The sequence below is a fragment of the Lethenteron reissneri genome, chromosome 21 (assembly GCF_015708825.2).
Source record: "Lethenteron reissneri isolate LAM-NWPU_2019-01 chromosome 21, ASM1570882v1, whole genome shotgun sequence".
NCBI lineage: Eukaryota > Metazoa > Chordata > Hyperoartia > Petromyzontiformes > Petromyzontidae > Lethenteron > Lethenteron reissneri.
In genome coordinates this window covers 12,865,431-12,875,068 of record NC_083799.1, presented here as the reverse complement: position 1 = coordinate 12,875,068, position 9,638 = coordinate 12,865,431, and the positions used below count along the sequence as shown (strand labels likewise).

Genomic DNA, 9,638 nt, shown 5'->3' with positions numbered 1-9,638 from the left:
CCCCTAGTGGCATTGAGAAGGGCGCCGCAGAAACCGAGGCGGACACAGGCGGCCGCGACCTCCCCCTGTCAGAGCCCGAGGGCAGCGGGTGGCGAGTTGAGCCGGACTCTGCATCGTTGTCTCCCTCCTCCTCCTCCTCGTCTCCCTCGTCAACTCTCCCCCCACCCCTCTTACTCCCTCTCCTCCGGTGCCCCCCCCACCCACCCACCCCGGGAAACGATGCCGCCGCCGCTGCCACGACCGTCACCCGCGGCGTCTTCAGCTCAGCAGCAGCAGCAGCAGATCCCCACAACGCTACAACAGCATCATCATCATCAGCAGCAGATCCCCACAACGCTACAACAGCAGCAGCATCATCATCATCAGCAGCAGATCCCCACAACGCTACAACAGCAGCAGCATCATCATCATCAGCAGCAGCATCAGCATCAGCAGCAGCCCCCCGGCGTGGTCCCTCCTGGCCCCGAGTTCTCGGGCAGTGGCGTCGCCCCCCCCGGCGCTGCCGCGCTGCAGGCGCCGGGCGCGCGACGCAAGCTGAAGCGTAGGAGGAGGCGCCGCTCGCGACAAAAAGGTAGAGACCCCCACCCCACCCCCCACCACCCCCACCCCCCCCTTCTTCTTCCACGCACCCCCACCCCCCCCACCACCCCACCTCCTCTTCTTCCACGCACCCCCACCCCCCCGGAACACTTCCCTGCTCCCTCGTACACCCCCCCCCACCCGTGCACCCCAAACCCCCCCCCCTCCTCGTACCCCCCCCGCCGCCTACCGTCCGCGGGGGGCACATGGGGGTTTTGGGGGAGGTGGGTTTCTGAGCAGGGTGAGTGTGTGGGGGGTGAGTGTGTGTGGGGTGAGTGTGTGTGGGTGAGTGTGTGCTGGTGAGTGTGGGGTGAGTGTGTGTGTGGCGTGAGTGTGTGTGGGGTCAGTGTGTGTGGGGGTGAGTGTGTGTGTGGGTGAGTGCGTGTGGGTGAGTGTGTGTGGGGTGAGTGTGTGTGGGTGAGTGTGTGTGGTGAGTGTGTGCTGGTGAGTGTGGGGTGAGTGTGTGTGTGGCGTGAGTGTGTGTGGGGTCAGTGTGTGTGGGGGTGAGTGTGTGTGTGGGTGAGTGCGTGTGGGTGAGTGTGTGTGGGGTGAGTGTGTGTGGGTGAGTGTGTGTGGGTGAGTGTGTGCTGGTGAGTATGGGGTGAGTGTGTGTGTGGCGTGAGTGTGTGTGGGGTCAGTGTGTGTGGGGGTGAGTGTGTGTGGGGTGAGTGTGTGTGGGTGAGTGTGTGGGGTGAGTGTGTGTGGGTGAGTGTGTGTGGGTGAGTGTGTGCTGGTGAGTATGGGGTGAGTGTGTGTGTGGCGTGAGTGTGTGTGGGGTCAGTGTGTGTGGGGGTGAGTGTGAGTGTGTGTGGGGTGAGTGTGTGTGTGGAGTGAGTGTGTGTGTGGGGTGTGTGTGTGTGGTGCGGGTGAGTGTGTGTGTGTGGGGTGTGTGTAGTGCGGGTGTGTGTGTGGGGTGAGTGAGTGTGTGTGGGGTGTGTGTGTCTCTGGGGTGTGTTAAGTGTGTGTGTGCGGGTGAGTGTGTGTGTGCGGTGAGTGTGTGTGCGGGTCAGTGTGTGTGTGAGGTGAGTGTGTGTGTGGGGTTAGTGTGTGTGGGGGGTTAGTGTGTGTAGGGTGAGTGTGTGTGTAGGGTGAGTGTGTGAGTGTGTGTGGGGTGAGTGTGTGGGGTGAGTGTGTGAGTGTGTGTGTCCGGGTGAGTGTGTGCGGGTGAGTGTGTGTGTGCGGTGAGTGTGTGTGCGGGTCAGTGTGTGTGTGAGGTGAGTGTGTGTGTGGGGTTAGTGTGTGTGGGGGGTTAGTGTGTGTAGGGTGAGTGTGTGTGTAGGGTGAGTGTGTGAGTGTGTGTGGGGTGAGTGTGTGGGGTGAGTGTGTGAGTGTGTGTGTCCGGGTGAGGGTGTGCGGGTGAGTGTGTGCGGGTGAGTGTGTGGGGTGAGGGTGTGTGTATGCGGGTGTGTGTGCGGGTGTGTGTGTGTGTGGGGGGGGTGGTGTGTGTGTGAGGTGTGTGTGTGTGTGCGGGTGAATGTGTGTGTGCGGGTGAGTGTGTGTGTGTGGGGTGTGTGTGTGTGTGTGTCTGGGGTGAGTGTGTGCGCGGGGGGGGGGTGTCGGTAAGTGTGTGGGTGAGCGTGTGTGTGAAGCGTCGGGGTTGGTGAGTGTCTGATTAAGTGTATGAGAGGTGAGTGTGTGTGGGTGGAGGTGTAGGTGTAGGTGAGTGTGTGTGGGTGGAGGTGTAGGTGAGTGTGTGTGGGTGGAGGTGAGTGAGTGTTGGTGTAGGTGAGTGAGCGTGTTTGTGAATGTATGGGAGTGGGAAGCGGTAGTGTAGTGGTTAGCGCTACGCTGCGCTATGAACCCGACTACACGGGTTCGATTCCCGTTCACGACCAACACCAGTGACGATTATTAGAACTAGTCCTGGCCCTCCCCTAGGTCGACTCAGCCTGAAATTAGTACCTGGTGCGGTGTGTAAACATTGTCACTAGGGAGACCAGGTCGGCCGGGCGTGGTGTTGGCCATCCACCCCCTCGTGTGCCGTGCCGGCCTTCATAGGTGCTCGCTAACAGCACTTGCCCCAACAGTCTATACTGGGGGAGGGGGGAGGGTCTTTGTCTTTGAAGTTGTGAGTGTGTGACAGGGTGAGCATGTGAAAGTGTGCAGAGGAGGCGGGCGAATGAGGGTGCGAGTCTGTGAGGGTGTGATTGTGGGGAGCCCAGTAGCGCACGGTCGTGTCGTGATTCGGCCTTCCAAGATGACCCGGTGCTGCGTGTAAACATCAGCGCTGGGGAGACAAAGGCGGACGGCCGTGCGTGGTGTTCGCCACCCACCCCTTCGTGTGCCGGTCTTTCATAGGTGGTACTCGCCAACAGCACTTGCCCCAACGGTCTGTTGAAGCCGGAACGGGGAGCAGCTTTGTCTGTTTTTGTTGTAGGCGGGTGGCTTATACGCGGGAGCGTTATCGCGAGCAGCTCATGGATGATAATGGTGATGATGGTGATGATGGTGGTGATGATGGTGGTGGTGGTGCGTGAGTGCGAGAAGGCGGCGTTGGCGAATGTAAATGTGCGGTCGGCCGAGGGAAGACGCGCCTCTCCCCTGGCTCGCGTTAATTAATCGACACTTTCATTGATTTACACTTTCACCAACTCTCTCCACCGCTCGCTCCAGACTCGAGCCGTCTTGCAACGCAGCCACTCGCGTTTACGGTTAATTTTTGTACTTTTTTTATTTTGTTCGTGGCTTGTCTCTGAGCGTCGTCGCGGGGGCCTTTGCGAGTGTAACGACCCGGTGGGAGTGAGCGAGTGTGACCCCTGCACGCAACGGTTCGTTCCCCGCATTGCGTGCGGCCTCGGGATGACGCGTATTTGTGAACACCCACCCGTTTCGTCTCCACGTGGCTCCGAGGCCACGGTGGGAGAGACGCGCGCGAGACCCTGACCGCTCGCCTCGCCTCGTCGCCCGCTCGCCTCGCCGTGTTGGCAACCGTGAATTCTTCCTCTCTCTCATACCGACGATCGCCCCCGCCCCCCTATTTCCACAACCCCCCAAAACCCCTGGTACGTATGAAACAAATTATTTGGTGATGCTGCAGCTGCGTTTTTTTGCAGTGGTGCACACGCACAGATAACAACAATTGAACATTTCCCGTGCCATTAACACGATGGCCTTAAAATGAAGCACATTTCGTGGGCGACGTTTCGGCCAGTGGTCTCCTCTGGCCCCCCACTCACCGCAAAGAGTGGGGAGCAGAGAGACGTCGTGGCTACTACGAGTTGGGAGACTGCACTCGTCTACGCCGGGGAGCCTGGTGATGAGAATTACATTCAAACAAGTGTTTACTGATTCGCAGTTTCTTGGTTTAATTGGCATCTAAACAGTTACCAAATAGTAGCTGTGGATGACCAAACACATCCCTTCAATATTCAAAACAATATTGCAACTAAATTAACTAGTTCATATTAATCGTAACATTGGCTAAGTTGCTTGCACGTTGCATCATGGGGATGGTTGTCGTAGCGAGAACATCCGGTGCCGCGCGTGGCGACTTGTTAACTCCCTCTCCCGGTATGCAGGAGGAGAGCGTGGGTTCGACTCCAGACCCTATAATGCCTGCTGTGTATTTGGGAGTTTGCGGTGTTTTTCTGCCCGTGTCCGCGTGGATTTTTCTCCGGGTCCTCCGGTTTTCCCTCCCGCCCCCCCCCCTCCACATTCATAATTATCAACATCACGCGTTTAAAGTATTCGTCCCGCTATACATTCGCACATCGACGATTAGATGCCACGGTCGTCGAGCGATCATGTGTGATAGCCCGAGGTCGCTTCTGAAAGAGAGCTGTAGAGCTCAGTGGGCAAAAATAAAAAAGAAAGATTTTTTTTTTTAGAGTGTCACTTTGGTGACTTTGGTGACACTCTAAAGAAGCGGTCGTGGTGAGGAAGCCGCGAGTCGCATTTGAAGCGCTGCTTACAGGGGAGGGGTCGGGTTCGACTCCAGGTTCAAAGCGACGAGAGGAGTTGTCGGCTTGAGTTCATTATTTATTTTTTCAGTCGCAGGCGAATCGCGCGCGCGCGCGTGTAACTCGCAGTTGGAGCGCGGCGTTGATGCTTAGCGGCGTTGATGCTTAGCGGCGATGATGCTGGCTTATGAATGAGATCGTGATGCGTCCAGTGCTCTTTTGATTTTATTTTCCAAGTAAAGCCCACTGAGCTATGAGCTCCTTATCAGAGGCGACCTGTTCACACATCGAAGTGGCTGATAGCATCATCATACGTTGGGCATTTGTAGAAGCAGCACAATAATCTGAACGCGTGTTTGTTAATGTAGTGCGGAAGAGTAGGTGGGGGGGGGGGGTAAAGCCGGAGGAACTAGCAGAAAAATCCACGCGACCACCACACCCGGACTCCAAAATATACAACAGGCATCGTCAGGGTCGGGATCGAACCGACGAATCTTCCGCGCACCAGGCGAGGGAGATGATATCTTCTCGCCACCGCGGCTACCACCAGATCAGTTCTCCCGAGAGGCTGAATGGATTCGTGGTCGCCCTCCCCAAAAAAACTTCACTGTGTGCCCCCCCCCCCACCTCGACACACACACACGGAGAGTGAATTTACGAGCGCGTGAGTGTGTACGCGTGTGTGTGTGTACGTGAGTGAGTTTGTGTCTGTGTGTCTGTAGAGAGCCGTAGTGTCGTGGGAGAGATGGAGAGATGCATACAAAGGAGAGCGCAGAAGATAGGAGAGAGAGAGAGACATGAGATGGAGAGAAGTGTGCGTTGTGCGGGAGTGGATCGTGCCCGCGTGGTGATTTGTGACTCGGGTTGATCAACGGTAACCGGTAACCAATAACCGATTTCAGAATACATGACCTGTTCCTAAAGCCGGGAGCTGGTAACCGATGTTCGTGGAAGTTTAGTAGCGAACGCACCGCGATTAAAACGTTCACCCCTTTACAACTGCCGCGCCACGAGATGGAATTCAACTGGCATTGCCATAGACGTGTCCGAGATGTGCGGTAAACCGGTTCGGTTGTTACACTCCTTTGCGGTTACGACTAATGCAACCCTCCCCACCGCTTGCGCCGCCCGAGTGGTGGTTGGAGGCGAACGCGACACGCACAGAGAGAGAGGAGGAGGCGCGCTCGCAGACTCAGCCGGGTGGACGCAAGGTGGACGCAAGGGGGTGAGGGGATGGAGACGCTCGTGATGGACGCACGGGGGGTGATTGTGTGGGTTGGGGAGCGGTGGCGCAGTTGCTAGCGCGCTGCGCTACGAACCCGGCGACCAGAGTTCGAATCTCGCCCACGGTCGGCGCCAGTGGCGATTATCTGAGCCGGTCTTCGGGCCTCGCCTAGGTCGACTCGGCCTCAAATGAGTACCTGGTGAGGTGTGTAAACGTCGTCACTGGCGGAGACAAATGCGGTCGGGCGTGCACCTGGCCACACCACCCCTTCGTGTACCGCGCCGGGTTTCATAGACGCTTGCTCACAGCACTTACCCCAACAGTCTGTTAAGGCGACACGGATGATCTTTGTCTTTTTAGTATGTGTGTGGGAGCATGGGGAGCGGTGGGGCAGTGGTGTCACTGCACTGCGAAATGAGCCCGAGTTCTATTCCCGCTCACGACCAATTAATGTGACGAGTATATGAATCTGTCTTGGGGCTCCCCTAGGTCGACTCAGCCTCAAATGAGCGCCTGGTATAGTGTGTGTAAAGATCGCCAAGTAGGGAGACAATCGCGGTCGCTAACAGCGCTTGCCCCAACAGTCTGTTCACGACTATACGGATCCTTTTGTTGTTGTCGGCGGTGTTGGCCACTGACGTTCAGCCGTGACCGTGAATAAAACGGAAGATGCCGTGGTCGTTCTAGCGGAAGTTCGCGCTGATTCCCTTCGAATAAGCAAGTTGCGAGGCACAGAAGACACAATACCGGGCTGCCGCCTAGGTAACCTACAGTTCGTCCTGCATTTGCTGCTGGTCTATACATATCGGTGTCGGGAGCGGTGGCGCAGTGGTGAAGCGCACTGCGCTTTGAAGCCGGCTACCTAAACTCAATTCCCGGCCACGTGTATCAGCAGCAGTTGCGAGCGATACCGGAACCTGTCCTGTGCCATTGCCCCCACGTCCACCCAACCCATTCGCTAACCCACACAGCCCGACGTGGTAAAGTATGGTCCAGAAACCCCCATGACCAATGTGGGAAGGGCATCATCCAGCAGTGGATTGACGAAGGGCTGCACATCATTATTATTATAATGCTGATGACAATTATTGCCGTACACAACGCTTACTCCGCGTTAATAATAATAATACTACTAATGATGACGCCAATTCTGAGAACTCTAATGCAGTGATGAGAGCGCGCATACGATCCGTCTGTCTCATCAACTAACATTTCTGCTCGCACGCTCAGTCATTAAATTCCGCGGCGTCTCGGAGTTTTCATTAGGGCCGCATTCGGTCCGGGCTTGGCGCCCGATGAACGCGCAGGGCGCTATCGTACATCACGGTTTGCATAGACCGATCGCTCGCCTAATCTGCGCTGTATTAATCTGCATCCGCGTGTAGGCTCTGCGCTAATGTGCGTGCCTATGATTTATACTTTGTGCGTGTGTAATAATAGTAATTCGTAATAATGATTTACAACCGTTATTAATGCCGCGCTTGATGCAGGCCTGTAGAGCCACGCTGTTGGACGTGGAGGTTGTTTAGCCATACTTCACCACGCTGGGCGATGTGGGTTGGTGATGGCGGGGAGGTGTATGAGCGAACGATCGCTCACTCGTGGCGTTCAGCCGTCGCCCGGAATCGAACTCTGTCCGCCGGGTTCATAGCGCAAGTGCGCTAACCACTGCGCCACCGCTCCACCACGTTGTGTGTACACGCGCCGAGTGGGTGCATGGCGAGCTGTAGAGACAGATGTGGTGATCGTGGTGGGGCTCCTGCTGATGATGGTCGTGATGAGTGTCGCCTTCTCAAACATGAGCGATGCAGTGGACGGAAGTCAACTATTAAACTCTACAGTAATTACATTACACAAGCGATCGAAACGTCGTAGTTTTATGTTGTTATTTTTTGTTATTTTATTTGAACCTATCTACGCGACTTTACCGAAAGACCCAAATAATATGAATTAATGCAGTCACGAAAGCTTGAAGTCAAGATATAATTGTTTTATTTACCAGCTCGGGTAAGTCAATGGGAATAAACAGTGGGTCGTAGCATTTTTGTGTGTGAGTGAGTTTGTGTCCGTGTGTGTGTGGGGCGAGCGGTGGTACAGTGGTTAGCACACTGCGCTACTCGGAGATGGCAAAATAAGATAGATTCGTGACCAGGAGTATCATCCGAAGGGGAATCCTCAAAAAAACATTTTTAGTCTCTTTTTATTTTATCTGGTAAGGCCCACTCAGCTGTATAGCTCTTTTTCAGAAGCGACCTGGCCACAAATGATAACTCAACGTAGTGACTTATCACGTGGAAATTGATAGCAGCCAAATACTCAAATCGCGTGTTTATAGCTGGAGAGGAAGCAAAACCGGAGGACCCGGAGTGAAATCCACGCGACAACGGCGAGAAAGAACACGCAACCTCCAAATATACAGCAGCAGGCGTCGGGGTCGGGATCGAACCCACGACCCTATATACCAGGCGAGGTAGTTAACATCTCGCCACGGCGGCACCGACGAAGCAACCGCGAGATGCGGTGGTGTCAACGACATTGACCGCGATGACCTCTTGACCTGTAATTCAGTGTGGAACTGAGGGTCAAGATGCAGACCCGACCTGCCGGGAGTGCATCTCGCCCACGAGCACAAAAACGCGAGAGACGTCGAGTGGTGTGATTTTCTCCCACGCGTTGTTTCGCTGTTTATTTTTTTTATTTTTTTTTATTTCCCTCCGTAGAATCTATAAACTATTTACGTTGCCTCGAGCAGCACACGGCGCTGGTCCTGCTGTCCCTATCGCGGCGGTATTCATACAAACGGTGATGGGCACGGAGAGCGATTGACTTTGAATGAGCTAACACGCCGCCTGAAATAGCGCGGCTTGCTGGAGAACTTCGCACGGCAAATACAAAGTGTGAGTGAGCGCACGCGCGCGTGTGCGTGTGTGAGTGTGCGCTGTATGCATCTTGGTCATCTCGGTCAGTCGACCCGTGGCACCTGGGTCTGCCCCGTGACCTCCTGCCAGCGGGCGTTCGACACTTCACGTGGCCTCAATGTGCACTTGGCCTGGCACAAGCGTCGTGGTGACGTCACCGCCACTTAGTGGCGAACGGCGGTTGTTGTTGTTGTATGCACGCACGGCAATTCATCCGTAATGAAATGCTACTAATACTACTGTTACCAATAATGCCATAACAGCACGCACGAAATTATGACGCAGTACGGACAATGCTACGACATGGTTCTCATAATGACGCCTCTATCTCGCCTCGTTTTGTCCTTATTTTATAAACATGTTCACGGTATTATCGCAAAGAGAGGGTACAATATTATAGCATTACATATATATATTATAGCATTACCCTAGTGCTAGTTCCTTACGCCAATAATGCGTGCTCAAAGCCAGCAGGAAATCGAATCGCGGGTTTTATGTGAAATGCATTTGCGGCGCTTGTCAAAGCCTCCTCATGCCGCGTCGGGGTTGGGTGGAGGGGGTGATATTTGACCATTCTTCACGACACTGGTCAGCGCTGATGTGATCAAGGGCGGGGCGGGGGGGGGGGGTGAGCACCCAGGACCGACGCAGATTTAACTCGCCATGAAACTTACATCCGTGACCTGCAATCGAACTAGAGTTGCCGCGTTCGTAGCGACGTATCACTATCCACACAGGGCCCATCGCTTGCTCTTCCACGCGCACCGCGAGCGAGCGAGTGTTGAGCAGAGCACTCGGCGCATGGCAACGGCGGGCTGCGTTGGCGCGGAGATTCTCAGCACGGATCGTAGTCGCTGCGCTTCGGGGATGCAACTCGGGACGCAGATCGCATCGAACGGGAGGGGGGCTCTTCGGCAAACCACTTCTAGCATTCTCCAGCCGCCATCTATGCACCACGGCATCTATAGGCACGACTGTGCGCGCGCGTGTGTATGTGTGTGTGTACATATACGTACA

General features: G+C 55.4%; 1 protein-coding gene across 3 annotated transcripts in view; it reads left to right on the top strand.

The window, feature by feature from the left end:
* The first annotated feature begins 287 nt into the window (after positions 1-287).
* The window catches only part of LOC133345252 (double-stranded RNA-specific editase 1-like), a 212,762-nt gene continuing 203,411 nt past the window's right edge, over positions 288-9,638 (top strand). For all 3 annotated transcript variants that reach the window (XR_009755426.1, XR_009755425.1, XM_061555846.1), the window contains exon 1: positions 288-571. The gene's annotated coding sequence lies outside the window, so the exon portion shown is untranslated. The remainder of the gene's footprint in view (positions 572-9,638) is intronic.